Genomic DNA, 14,464 nt, shown 5'->3' on the forward strand with positions numbered 1-14,464 from the left:
CCTGGTCTCGCTTTTTCCCCTCCACATCTGAGTTGATGAGTTGATGCTGCTACTCAGCTGGAGTAGTTAGTGAGTTATTCAAATCTATGATTATATTTTTGGGGGGAGATAAGATTGATTAGTTTATATCTTTGGCATTGTTGTCAAAGGGGGAGAGAAGCATGTGAAAAATTGCCTTATCTTTAGAGCTTTGTGTGCATGATCTTAGGGGGAGCCTGTTGGATTTTGCCGGTGTTAATTTATTCCTTTGCATTGATTATTTTTTACATTTATATGTTTCCATCAATTCCAAAGGGGGAGATTGTTGGACATTGTTTCTGCTACGGTATGTTGTTGTCATTGATGTCCATATATTCCTGTGTTTTGGTGTTGTAGAGAAATGTTTTGGTGATCTGGTGATTGCAGAAAATTGATTTGGATTTGTGGTTCTGTATGAAGTATCTCTAGTGTCTCTACTGCATTCTTTATTGATTTTATGATGCTTTGTGATGATTTGGTCGAGTTGTGGATTCTGATATGGAGATTGCTTTTCATTGTTCAGTGTTGCAGTGTTTCGGTGTTTGATCCAGTGAGCTCTGATATGATCATATCTTGTGTTGCATATTTGAGAGAGTATTTGGGATGTTCGTGTGTATCTTCATTTCAAATGGTTTTTTATTTGGTTCTTTGGAAGCTATCTTTCTTATCCGAGTTGTTGCTGTTAAGTGTTCTTGAATGTTAGCATGTTGATCGATGGAAATTTGCATAAGTGGTGTTGGTGCAACTATTGTGGATGGTTCTAACATACTTGTTGGTATTTCCTAATCATTTCTTATTTGTCTTAGTGGTTTGCATTGATTATTGTGCGAGTTCTTGATGATCTTCTTGGTCCAGTGATATTTTTTGTATTATGTGGCATTTTGGTGGTGTAACGTGTTGCGGTTGATCTTGGCGAGATTTTCAGTGGTGGTGCATGTTTGAGGAGTTTATTTAGGTCCATGTTATGTTGTATATTGCATTGTATTAGTTCAGTGGTTGATTTATGTATTGTGTGACCTAACTTTCTAATTAGGTGTTATGGGTTTGGCCGAACTTGTAGTCAAGGTTGATGATGTGTATAAATAGGTGTAAAATTCATGTAATTTATGGTCATTGGTGTTGAGTCTGGATTATCAAAGAGTGGTGTATGTGAAATCAAGTGAATTCATCTTTTGGTGTGGTGTGTTGAGTAGAGATTGGTGAAGGGAAGACTTTTGAGCTTAACCGGAACTATCATCAGGCATTAGTAGATGTTAGTTTTGCAGTTCATTCTTTTTGGGTTGTAGTCCAAATCTTTTTGTAAGGTATTGAACCTTCCTTGAGGGTTGGAGCCTTTTGGGTCATTGTAATTTGAGTAGTGAGCTCTAGGAAATGTGCCTGAATGCATGTGCATTCCTCATTTTAATATTTACACGTACTACTGCAAAGTATCATCTCATTGTGGGTAGGTTCCCACCGTGGTTTTTCCCTTAACTGAGTTTTCCACATCAAAAATTTTGGTGTTATGTGTGTTGATGTTATTGTTGTTATATTTCTTTTTGCTGCAATTGATCAGATCTGAGATTGTACTTAATTGGTTTAATCCAGTGAAAACTGATTCACCCCCCTCTCAATTTTCCTTCTTTGTTGTTGCCAACAACTCTACCATTACATTCCTCTCAAGCCTCTGAGACAATTTCTCAAATTAAGATCATTTAGCATCACCTCAACCTTGTCCCTTTTTTTCTAATTTTCCAATCATATTGCTAGCAGACTTCCAAACCCTATCGTCCCTTTCCTCCATCGCCCATTTGTTATCCCTAGCCCTTGTCTCAATCATCGCTTCAAGTTTGTTTATATTTCTTATGGCCACATTGAACTGCAAGAGGAGCCATTTAATAACTGTGTCCTGCAGTCCAATATGTTCTTCCACCTTAGATAACTTTGCTTCCAAATTAGGGGAGCTAGGAATGGGGATAGAAACATCCTATCTAGGTGGAAAAGGAGAAACCTCCTCAAAGGGAATAGGAGACTAGCTAGACTTCACGGCCAAGGAGGACTCTAATAAGGTTGAAACAACTTGGTACTAGCTTGGTTTTTGATGAATAAGTAGCATTGAGGTTCAATTTTAAAATAGGGGCACCAAAGAGCTCCACCACTAAATTTGAATCTAACAAGGGACCGAGGGAAATCAACGGTGACCCACTAGACAAGGATAAAGTCAGGTGGAAGTTGTAAAGCCTTATAATTATCCCTTGGTGAAGGGGAAGGAAATTTTAAGACTAAGCCCTAAAAACTGATTGTGCAAAAGAAGAACATACCCAAAAGGAAAAATTCATTTTTATGTCGTACCTTAGATGATTCAACATAGGGAAGAGCTAGGTATGGAATCTCTTAAATATTCCATGAGAAGAAGGGTTGCATCCGGATATTTCTCTATTATACCCGCTCTATAGTCTCAAAACCCCTTCTCCAACCTTGAAAAGTCTCTAAAATTCATATTTATAAGACCCTTTTGACTTCTTAGGAAAAGTTATTCCTTTTAGTGATAACCCAGTAACATTAATGATCATGCTCAAAGAGACTTTAAAGGAAACTCCTCCAATTTTCACCCTACCCTTCTCCCACAAAAGAGTAATTTTTTTAGAGAGATCAACATTGAAGCCCTACATTACTTCAACATAACTTGCTATATTACCCGTAACAACTTTTGACCACGGCTTGGTATTATTTTTTAAATTGTCATAACTATTTGGTTCGATCTAAATGAGGTCACCCCCCATAGCTAACACAGAGAACCTAGAGGTGAAAACTAGAGGGGGAAAACAAAAACCAGCAATATGAAAAATACAGCACTTACAAGAGTTGGGAAGGGTGCAACTACAATTTGAATGAGACGTATTCCACCTATACATTAAATAACCAGTAGAAAGGGTAACAATAATATATGGACTATACTTCAACATGAGTCCTTATGTCATCAAAGATAGCAACATGAACCATATAGAGGCTATCATAAATATTTATTCATATTTTCAAATGATTGGAAAATGGGCTCAAAGAAGCTAGCTTGTGTGCAACTTTATTCCCTTCTCTTTTTTTATGACTAAAACTGACATGGCTCATCCTATTAGTGAGGTCCTAACACTTGGCATTAAGGTGATCACATTTTCAGTTGAGTTTGGCTTCATTTCTAAGCATTAAAATAGTGTTTTTTTAATCACCTTCGATCATGATTCAATTGTACCTTCTATCTTTCACAATAACTAAGCCATAATAAGTCATTTCCACCTCTATAGGAATTAAAGTTTGTGTCCCCAAGTTGGTCACATAGGGTAGGACTATATCGCCCTAGTGATCATGTATCACCCCACCTAACCCATCCAGCCTAGATTTCCATTAGAAGAACAGTTGAAATTCAATTTCAGCCAACCAGAGTCAAGGGGGGGCATTTAACAAAAATTCTAAAGCCAATAGGCGGGGATATCAATTCAGAAAGAGAATCAGTTAAGCTCCAATTTCTAGCAATTTGCCAATCCAGGGACGAGGACAGAAAAGTATGTTTGCATCTTTTAAAACAAACCATATTTTTCTTTGATATTAATTCTTACAAATTGCTCAAGAACTATGTATTGCATTTAAAGATATTTAATTCAAATGAAAGAATAATAAAATTCATATAAACAACATATGTATATTTGGAGCTTAAAAATAACAAGAATTTATAGCACAAACATATAAGCAATTTGCAAGTTTGTGCATATTTTCATTAATTATTTTCTCAAATTCATAACATTAATTCAGATAGGGGGTTGAACATAGATAATTTGACCTTAGTGATTTGATAATCTCTTCAAAGACGTGCATAAACACAACCTTGATAGAATTACATATAAAGAATGTGAAAGAAAAGGAATCACTACTATATTTTGTTAGATTCTATGAGAAGTGAGAGTTGAACCAAAATCTTATGTCGATCGTAGATCACATGCAACTCTAATAAATAATTGATTGAATATCAAATAGATGAATGAAGAAAAATAAAATAGAGATAAAGAAGAGAATTTTGAGAAGATTCTCACTGAGCTATCACTGAACTAGTGAAGGTGAGAATATAGTGCTTGTTATATAAAAAAAAATAGCATATACATCCAAGAGGTGCATTAACTCCCACACTCCATAAAAAGTGGGAGGTTTAACCTACTTGGTAAATGCCAAAAAATACGGCATAACCTCCATACATGAAAATAAAAAATGAATTATAAAGATGGCAGATGAAGTTGAAAGATGGTGAGAAACCCAACTACCCCGTAACCCACTCAGGAAATGATAAAATAGTGAATATATGAGGTGACACAACAAGCCAAAAGAGGGTGTGTAACTCAACTACCCATGAGTAGGTGGGAGTTATACCTGTAGCTAAAGTATTTCAGCATGTGTCCTTGTATCAACCACTCCTAATAACCTAAGAAAGCTTAAATAATTTGTAAAAAAATAAATGCCCGTTAACATAAGTAAAAATATAAAAAACTACACTAATACCACCCCTTTAAGAATAGCTTAGGTGGGTGAAAATATGGGTCCTAAAAAATGAGGCCATGTTAGGTACCCATATACATAGAGATTCCTGCCAATAGAAGAATCCCCCCCCACACACATAAGAGGAAGAGCCACCCCCTCACAAAAAGAGATAAAAAATGTCATCCCTCATAAAGTAGAGAGAGAGAGAGAGAGAGAGAGAGAGAGAGTGAAGGACTAAGAAGCCCCTCTTGAAGTAGACACCTATTGCATCCTAAGAAAATCTCTCAAATGAAGGAACTTGCTTTCAATGAAGGGTTTAGTGAAGATTATGTAGTTTTCTCCAATGTAAAACAATACTTTAGATCAATGATGCCTTCCTAAATCAGCTCCCAAACGTATTGCATATGTATCTCAATGTGTTTCATCATCTGGTGATGAACTAGATTTCTTGAGATTTATATAGCAGTCTGATTATCACAAAAGATTACTGTAGGAGTTTTTACTAGAATACCAAACTCAATGAGAATATTTTGAAGCCAAATAGCCTCATTGGTAGCATTAACTACCCCTCAATACTCAGTCTTTGTTGATGAAAGAGCAATTATAGATTGCTTCCTACTCAACCAACAATTGGAGAAAAACCAAGTGAGAAGCAATACCTTCAAGTAAACTTGTGATCTTGAGAATCAACTGCCCAATCTAAATCTAGATATATCCCACAAAGTCAATACATGCATCCTGCATATTGAATTTCATAATTGTGAGTACCCTAAATGTAGTGGATAATCTGCTTAATTGCTTTCCAATGCAACTCATGTGACTCCTGCATGAATCTAGAGACCATGCCCACAGTATATGAAATGTCAGGTCTCATATGATTCAAGTAGATGAGACTCCCAACAAGTTGTCAGTATCAAGTGTCATCAACGAAGGGTGAAGAGAACTGAGCCTCAAGTTTGACCCCTGACAAAAATGGAGTTGGTGTAGGTAAATTATAGTTAGCCATGTGAAATCTAGAGAGAATATAAAGTGCATACTTGGGTTATCTAAGGAAGAAACTTAAAGATGATTGAATTATAGATCAATCCCTAAAAAGTAAAGCAAAAGACCCAAGTTTAACATTAGAAATCTATCATGTAGAGCATTTTTCACTGCCTTGATGGTGTATGAGTGACTCCTTGTGATAAAAAAGTCATCAACGTAGAGAACCAAAAATGTGAGAGTGGCATCTTATGGCAGAATATAGAAACACACATTGAATAGTTAGGACCAAGCTTAGAAAGAATACTCAAGATCTATTACTTAAGATTTTTCTTGACTCCACATTGTTCCAATTGTAATCTTACAGAATTGAGTTTTGTGAAGAAATATTGTATAGTGTCAAAATTGGTTGGACTCAACCCTATTAGTTAATTCTCCAACTGATGACCTCCTAACTCATCTTGCTTACCAAAGAGGTTTTCCAAAGTTCTCTACACTCCATTTGGTGTAGTGGTAGATTCAATGTGAAAAAGAAGTTAAGGGGAGACTGACATACACAGAGTATCAAAGGCTTCATCACATTTGTTAAACCATTTTATCTTTTCTCCAACATCTTGAGGTCCATTTTAGAGTCCCATTGTAACACAATGATATCCATGTATTTTCAGATATTTTGTCATCTTAGATTTCTATTCAAAATAATTATATGGTGTTAAAAAATGAACTATAGATGCATCAATGATAGCAAAAAATAATCAAAAAAAGTGCAAGAAAGAAGACACTTAAGATACCCCCCCCTTTTCACTACTCTCAAAAATCACCCCCCAAATACTACAAAGTTGGCACTTTATAATTAGTATATTTACAAGGTCTTTTATTAGATTATAATGCTTTCTAAGGCTCCAATGGCTAAAAATAGAAAGTTTTGATGTAAATAACTATGAAGAAAAAACTAAAAATAAAGTCTTATAGTTGTGTAATACTCTTCAATACCTTTTCAACACCTATTCATTTTTTAAAAGTAAAATTCCAAGGTGAAAGATATGACCTGTTGAAGAAAAAAATACAGCTGATTCAACCTACAATATCTATTGGAAATGATATAAATTTTCAATGAAAACATGGATGGAAGGTTATCATTTTCAATTTTCTACCAAGTACTCAATTGCAAAAAAATGACACCCAAGGAAAAATTTATATAATTTTTTAAAAAGGTTGTTGAATCTACTAGTCAAAATAGCTCATGCCTAATTAAAACTCAATTTCTATAAAATATATTAATTTTATGCAAAAACTAAGAGATACCTAAAAAAAAAAATTAGTACTAGAAAGCAAACCCAAAAATCATTTTTCCTACAAATGAGTAGAGGTAGGAATTGTAAAGCTAAAAATGAAAATAGCTCCAATAAAAAATTTTGATTTTTTATTTTCACTCTAATTTTTACCATATACTCCAAACTGTGATTCTAGTGAAATAAAAATTACTTCTAGCTTTATCAAGTTTATGGACACTTTGAAAATGTTGAAAAAAGCCTACAATATTACCAAAATATTTCAATTGCCTAGATCTCAAAGGAACACATGTATATGTCAACTAGATTAACTAGAAGCTTATTTTCTTTTAAGTTGTTTCAATTCTCTAGGTCACATGACAATACAAGAGAAAAGAATACTTAGTTTTGTAGGAAAATATTAGCTATCTAATTGTCTCAAATCTCTCTAAAAAAATTAGAAAAATAATGAGCTATACTAGACAACGCAATTTAGATACCATGTTATATTCTGTGAGAAGTGAGAACCAAGCTAGAATCTGAAGTTAGCGATACATCACATGTAACTCCAAGCAATAGATGATTGAAGATCAAAATAGTTGAATGAAGAGAAATATGAAATGAGAGAAAATGGAGACAAAAGAAGAGAATTTTGATAAGACTCTCACCGAGCTATCACTAAACTAGTGAAAGTGAGAGTATAGTGCTTATTATATAGAAAAATAATAGCATATAGATCCAAGAGGTGCATTAACTCCCACTCCCCATAAAAAATGGGAGTTTTTACCTACTTGGTGTTGGTCATTTGGTGGAATTGATTATGTTTTGCATTGATATTTTGTCATTGATGCCAACACTAGCTATTTGGATGCTTTACCAGCACCCTTCTGGTCTCAGTAGGTTGAGTGTTTTCTGGTTAACTTAGATCTGGCATGATCCAGTAGGCTCTAGTATAGTCTGGTGATGGAATTGACTTGTTAATAATACTTATGCTCATATTTGGTCAGTTGGTTTTGGTCTGGAGATCGGATGCTATCCTGCTTGCTTAGAAGATTGGTTTCTAGTTCTGGCGAGGGTTTCACCGGCAGAGATTTTGGTGGAGATCTTTGATGAATTGCATAAGTGGTGTTGGTGCAACTTTTGGTGGAGTTTCAAGATGCTATTGTTGATCATGTTCGAGACTTGGAAGATGGAGATCATTGATGTGGCGTGCGGACCTATACTTGGTCCCGATTGATCTAGATTATGGACCAGCTTTAATGTAATGTGTGGATAGGACCTATTAATGTATTTCTGGGATGTCTTATGTGTTGATATTATTTGTTTGGTCTAATGCCAACATGGTTTGTATTATGTAATTGGTTTATTGTCTGGTGGTCAACCTAATTGTTTATGGTTGAGGGTTTGTATATATAGATGTGAGATCTCATTGTAGATCATCATGGTTATTGTATGAGGTCATGGTCAAGGAATGTAATGTATGAATAATGTAATATCATTCAGGCAGAGGAGTCGGTCGATCATTGGAGATCAAATTGGTTTTATGTAAGAGGATTTAATCCTTCAGTATTGAGCTTAACTGGAACTGTACTCAGGCATAGGAGATGTTATCTTTTGTAGTTCAACACTTCTCCAGATTGTAGTCTGGATTTCTATGTAGTCAGTGAGGCTCCTTTTGTGATGAGCAATGCACTCTAGGTTGTTGTCCTTCCTACAAGTGCAGGTCCCTCAATTGCAATTCACATACTTACTGCAGAAGTATTATCTGACTGTGGGTAGGCTTCCCATCATGGTTTTCCCCTTTACTAAGTTTTCCACGTACAAATCTTGGTGTCATGTGGATGGTGTTTATTATGTGATTATTGTTTATGCTTAATTGGTTTATCTGCTATTTTGGTATTAATGTTTTGGGTTCCAGTATTAAAGTTTAAATTGCTAATGGTTCTGGTAATTTGTGACAACTGATTCACCCCCCCCCCCTCTCAGTTGTCTTCCGGTTATTTGAACTGTCTAACAATTGGTATCAGAGCTTTGGTCCTCTCTATAGAAAGCTTAACTGCTTCGAGGAAGATCCTATGGTGACTAACAGTTCAAGTTCATCCAGTTCTTCTGGAGCTATCTTTCGAAGGGATATTCTAAGGCTTGATGGAACAAATTACACAGTATGAAAGATTCAGATGGAGACTCATCTAAGGTGTCTTGGCAAGGAGATTTGAGAGATCACACAGAATGGTGTGTCACACCCTATAATCTGAGATCTGGCAATCCTCCTCTGGCAAATCTGGACAAGGAGCTTGAGAATGATTGTCGAGCAAGAGAAGCCCTCTTGTGTGCACTTTCTAATCAGCAAATAATGGGATTAACTGACAAATCATCTGGAAAGGCTATATGGGATAAGTTGGAGACTCTTAATGAAGGTGATCCTACAATGAAGATTGCTAAACTTGATGGTTACCAGGTGAGATATGAAAACATGAAGATGGAAGAAGACGAAAGGATTATTGCATTCATGGAAAGGGTAAATGAGATTGTTATGAGAATTCAATGTTTTGGTGGAACTCTGAGTGAAGATGAAATTGTTTTTGAAATCCTAAGAGCCCTACCACCGGCTTACAAAATGAAGGCTACTACTATTAATGAGTTGAGAAAATTGGCTAATACATCTATTAACAGAGATACTTTGGTTGGGAAACTATCTTCTTTTAAGCTTGAAGAATTTGGAACTTCTGGAGCTTTGAAGTCTGAACCTGCTTTTCATGCATCTATATCTAATACCGGTAAGCAAGACTGGAAAACTTAATATGCAAAGGAATTAGAAGAGATGAAGAGATAAGATGATGAGTTTGAGCAACTTGAAGCACTATTTGCTAGAAGAGTACCAAAAGGACCGGTAGGAAGTAAGTATGAAGGAAAAGCACCTTTTAAATGTTTTGCATGTAATAAAATTGGTCATTTTGCATCTAGATGTCCTAAAAAAAATTCAAGATTTGAAGAAAGAGTTAAAAGATCATTTAAGCCTAACCCTGGATATTAGAACAAGTATAAATATAAGAAAAACAGAGATAAATCATTCTACATAGCGGATGAGGAAGGCGTTATTGATTCTGATGATGAACCGACAAAAGACTCTACTAGTGGATCTGGCAATGGGAAGGAATGGGTATTCCTGGCTATCAAGGAAGATGATCTGGCACTGGAAGAGAATGTACTTGAAGAGAAGGCACTTGCTGCTAAAATTGAAGACAAGGATGAATGGGTAATTGACAGCGGTTGTTCACATCATATGACTGGAGATAAAGGGAAGTTTCTATCTTTGCAAGAATTTGATGGTGGTCTAGTTAGATTTGGAGATGACAAGGCATGTATGATCAAAGGAAAAGGAACTATATCATTGGATGGTAAGAACAATACTCGAAATGTTTATTATGTTGAAGGTTTGAGGCATAATCTGTTGAGTGTAGGACAATTGGTAGATAAGGGATTTCAATTACAGTTCAAGGATAGGAAATCCAAAATCATTAATAGATCTGGCTTGGAGATTGCAATCGGCACACAGACAAAAGGTAATATATTTCATTTGAACTCTGGTGAAAAACATGTTTGATTACACAGATTGATGAGAGATGGCTATGGCATAAAGGGTTGTGTCATGTGAATTTTGATTGCATTGTGAAAATCAGTTCAACTAAGGTAGTTAGGGATATACCTAAGATTATGAAGCCCTATAATCCGATATGTAAAGAATGTCAAATGGGTAAACAGGTTAGAACCTCTTTTAGGAGTATACAAGATAAATCAAATGATGTTCTTGATCTTATTCACATTGATTTATGTGGCCCTCCTAGAGTTAAAAATTTTCAAGGTGATAGATATTTCATGCTAATCATTGATGATTATTCTAGAATGATGTGGGTTACTTTTCTAAGAGAAAAATCTGAAACATTTGAAAAGTTTAAAATCTTTAAGGCTAAAGTGGAAACTAAGATAGGATTGAAGATTAAATGTTTGACATCAGATCATGGTGGTGAATTCACATCTGGTGAGTTTAATAACTTTTGTGACAAGCATGGTATAAGAAGACAATTTTTTACTCCTCGGACACCTCAGCAGAATGGAGTTGTGGAAAGGACGAACATAACTATCTTGGATGTTGCTAGAACAATGATGATGGAAGCTGGTCTACGTCATATCTACTGCAGAGAAACAGTGAGCACAGCGGTTTATACATTCAACAGAGTACATATCAAAGGAGAAACGGGTAACACGCCTTATGAATTATGGTTTGGCAATACAACTACAGTTAAGTATTTCAAAATTTTTGGTAGTAAATGTTTTATCAGGAGAGATGATATTATTAGGAAATTTGATCCTAGATGTGATGAAGGTATATTTATTGGTTATTCTAATGAAAGCAAAGCATATAGATGTTATAACAAGAGATTGTAGAGAATTGTGGAGAGTGCTAATGTCAAAGTAGATAATCTAAACATAAGTCAAATCGGAGTTTATGAGAAGGAATCAGCAATGGAAATGATTATATCTGAACCGGTAGCACCTTTACCGAAACAAAGAGTTGAACCAGTTACTCCGGCAGTATCAGAGAATTATATAGTAACTGAAGAATAGGGAAGAGGAATAGAAAGTCAGAAGACTCCTAGGTATGTGAGATTGAATTATTCAGAAGATCAAATCATTGGGGATAAGAGCAATGTAGTGATGACAAGAAGAAAAATGGCAACTAATGAGGTATGTTTAATTTCACAAGTTGAACCGGTATCAGTAATTGAGGCAAGTAAAGATGAATATTGGTTGAAAGCTATGGAAGAAGAATTAGATCATATTGAGAAATAAAACACATGGACCTTGGTTCCCCAGCCTAAAAATAAAAATGTTATTGGAATTAAATGGCTTTTTAGGAATAAATTAAATGAGGATGGTTAAGTTATAAGGAATGAGGCTAGATTGGTTTGTAAAGGATATTCTCAAAAGGAAGGAATTGATTATGGAGAGACTTTTGCACCTATATCTAGGATTGAAGTTGTAAGATTATTTCTTGCCTATGCTGCTTATAAAAACTACAACGTTTATCAGATGGATGTTAAATGTGCTTTTTTGAATGGGGATCTTGATGAGGAAGTTTATATTAAGCAACCTGATGGTTTTTCACTATCAGATGATATAGATATGGTTTGCAGGTTAAGGAAAGCTTTATATGGATTGAAACAAACACTTAGAGCTTGGTATGCAAGGTTGGATAAATATCTTTTGAAGCTTGGTTTTACTAAGGACAGTGCTAACAGTAATTTATATTATAAGATCATTGATGATGATATACTGATTATTGAAGTATTTTTTGATGGCATTATTTTTGGAGGTGAAGATAAGCTATGCATAGAATTTTCTAAGAATTTGAGATGTCTATGATTGGTGAGATGAAATTTTTATTAGGTTTGCAGATTACTCAGACTGACATAGGTATTTTCATCTGTCAAACTAAATATGTTAAAGAATTGTTGAATAAATTTGGTATGGGATATTCTAAACCGGTAAGTACTCCTATGGTTACAAGTGAGAAATTGACAAGAAAAGATGTTTCTGCACCGGTAAATCCTACAAGATACAAATCTATGATTGGAAATCTGCTTTATTTAACCCAAAATAGGCCTAACATTATGAATGATGTTTGTATTGTTTCAAGATTTCAAAGTGATCCTAGAGAAAATCATGAGATGGTGGTGAAAAGTATTTATAGATACTTACAAGGTACATCAAAATATGGCTTGTGGTACCCTAAGGGTGATGACTTTGCTTTATGTGCATATACAGATGTTAATTGGGCTGGAGATGTTGATAACCTAAAAAGTACTTCTAGTGGAGCTTTCTGTCTTAGAAAGAAGTTGCTTTCATGGATCAACAAGAAACAATCATGTACTTCTTTATCTACTATTGAAGCTGAGTATGTTGTTGTTGCTACTAACTGTACACAAGTTTTATGGATGAAGCAAATGTTGAAGGATGTAAAGGTGGATTATGATACACTGGTAGTTATTCACTGTGATAACTCTGTTGCTATTGATATATCAAAGAATCCGGTATTTCATTCTAAAAAAGAGCATATATCTATCAAATATAACTTTTTAAAGGAGAAGGTGGAAGCAAATGACGTTAGACTGGTTTATGTGAACACTAGAGAGAAAATTGCAGATATTCTCACTAAACCTTTGTCCAAGGAATCATTTGAGTACCTGAGAGATAGATTGGGAGTTTTTGCCCCTTCAGTAGAGACCTGAATGATGTGGTTTGGCATCAGTTCATCATGCATTATCAGAGATACTATTCATTCCAGCACTGATGTGGGATGCTACTGCTCAGGGGGAGTAGTCAACTTTGTGATTCAGAGGCTTGTGTTTTTGCTTTGATATTTCTGTCAGATTTTTGGCATTGATGTCAAAGGGGGAGTGATATTGATGTGAAAAAGGAAGAGAAATTCAGAGCTTTATAGAGATATTATTCACAGGGGGAGTTTGAGTTGTATGTGGGAGATTGTTGGTTGTCTTTCATTGGGGGAGACTTGTTTGGCATTTCTTGGTACTTAGATGTTTTTCACATCTAGTGTTGCCATCAATGTCAAAGGGGGAGAATGTTGGCCATTTAGTGGAATTGATTATGTGTTGCATTGATGTTTTGTCATTGATGCCAACACTAGTTGTTTGGATGCTTTACCGGCACCCTTCTGGTCCCGGTAGGTTGAGTGTTTTCTGGTTAACTTGGATCTGGCATGATCTGGTAGGCTCTAGTATAGTCTAGTGATGGAATTGGCTTGTTCATAATACTCATGCTCATATTTGGTCAGTTGGTTTTGGTCTAAAGATTGGATACTATCATTCTTGCTTAGAAGATTGGTTTCTGGTTCCAGCGAGGGTTTCACCGACAGTGCTTTTGGTGGAGATCTTTGATGAATTGCATAAGTGGTGTTATTGCATCTTCTGGTGGAGTTTCAAGATGTTATTATTGATCATGTTCGAGACTTGGAGGATGGAGATCATTTTTGTGGCATGTGGAACTATACTTGGTCCCAGTTGATCTAGGTCATAGACCAGCTTTAATGTAACATGTGGATAGGACCTATTAATTTATATTTATGGGATGTCTTATGTGTTGATATTATTTGTTTGGTCTAAGGTCGACATGGTTTGTAATTATGTAATTGGTTTATTGTCTGGTGGTCGACCTGATTGTTTATGGTCGAGGGTTTGTATATATAGATGTAAGATCTCACTGTAGATCATCATGGTTATTGTATGAGGTCATGGTCAAGGAATGTAATGTGTGAATAATGTAATATCATTCAGGCAGAGGAGTTGGTCGATCATTTGAGATCAAATTGGGTTTGTGTAAGAGGATTTAGTCCTCCGGTATTGAGCTTAATCAGAACTGTACTCAGGCATAGGAGATGCTATCTCTTGCAGTTCAACACTTCTCTAGATTGTAGTCTGGATTTCTATGTAGTCAGTGAGGCTCCTTTTGTGATGAGCAGTGCGCTCTAGGCTGTTGGCCTTCCTTCAAGTGCAGGCCCCTCAATTGTAATTCACATACTTACTACAGAAGTATTATCTGACTGTGGGTAGGCTTCCCACCGTGGTTTTTCCCTTTACCGGGTTTTCCACGTACAAATCTTGGTGTCATGTGGATGT

This window comes from Cryptomeria japonica, chromosome 10 (assembly GCF_030272615.1).
Source record: "Cryptomeria japonica chromosome 10, Sugi_1.0, whole genome shotgun sequence".
Taxonomy (NCBI): Eukaryota; Viridiplantae; Streptophyta; class Pinopsida; order Cupressales; family Cupressaceae; genus Cryptomeria; species Cryptomeria japonica.